The sequence below is a fragment of the Rutidosis leptorrhynchoides genome, chromosome 4 (genome assembly GCF_046630445.1).
Source record: "Rutidosis leptorrhynchoides isolate AG116_Rl617_1_P2 chromosome 4, CSIRO_AGI_Rlap_v1, whole genome shotgun sequence".
NCBI lineage: Eukaryota > Viridiplantae > Streptophyta > Magnoliopsida > Asterales > Asteraceae > Rutidosis > Rutidosis leptorrhynchoides.
The window spans coordinates 358,521,174-358,522,444 of NC_092336.1; positions in this window are offsets into that span (position 1 = coordinate 358,521,174).

Genomic DNA, 1,271 nt, shown 5'->3' on the forward strand with positions numbered 1-1,271 from the left:
TATTAATAACAATAAGTTATAAGTATATTTTGAAACTACTAACTTAAGTTTTCAAAACGATAACCATACGTAACGTTAATTGACATAAATACTTATAATCTATAATGTTTATACATATATCGTATAAGTAATGTATTTAACCACTTTTTAAGGACTTAAACACATAAAACAATATAAGTGTATTCACAAAAGATAGCTATATTTGAATTCTCATTCCATTTTTCACAAAATTTCTATACGTATATCTAGAGTACATGTACTCGTATCATACCTAGCTTCTATACGTATTTACTATTAGTATATACACATCAAATAACCACCAACCAGCCCTTGTTCAATGCCTTATGTATAAGGTAATTACTTTTGGATGATTGCTTGACTAATTAACAAAATAACAAACTTAAAAATCTTGTCATGGAACCCTTTGAATCACGTTTTTAAGGGTCTCCATGTATCCTCATTTTGATTCAACTTTCACTTCCATTTTCTAGCTAAAACACACACTCTTTCTTAACCCTTAAACTCCATAACCATTCAGAAAGAAACCATGAAGATCTAGCCATAGAAACAAGCCTTAATCACCATAAGAAAACCCTTACAAAAACACTTCAAGAATCCTTTCCAAGAACACAAGTTTACTTCCAATCTTTCATCCAATTCCATCACTCTTTTGGTTCTAGGTTTTTACTCCTCTTTTACAGAAATCTTGTCCAAGTAACTTGAGGTAGTAACTTTGTTCATAACCTTATTCGATTCATATATATATAGCTATCTTATTTTATGGTATAAAATTTTAACAACAAGAACATAGTTTGAATGTTTTCAAACTTGTTTGCAAACTAAATAGATCCTTCTAACTTAACTTTTAAAATACTTCAAGACCTGTAATATAACTTAAATATATGCTAATTTAACAAGGTATAACTTGGTTTTTCAAAGAACACCTTAAAAACTGTTTTTACGACGTCGGAGTGCAACCGGGGGCTGTTTTGGGTTGGATAATTAAAAACCATCTTAAACTTTGAATTGGAGGTTTATTTTCTGGAAAAATGATTTTTACTATGAATATGATAACACATAAAAATTTCATGATTTAACTCAAAGTATAAGTATTTTTAGAAAAATAATCATTTAAGGTTGTTTACATGATGGAAAATGATTAACTTCATAAGTTTCACCAAAGTTTGACCTATGACCTGTGATTTCGAATACAAACTAAGGTATTTACAGTTCATATTCTTAAAGAGGGACTCGATCCAAGGAAGTGGCAA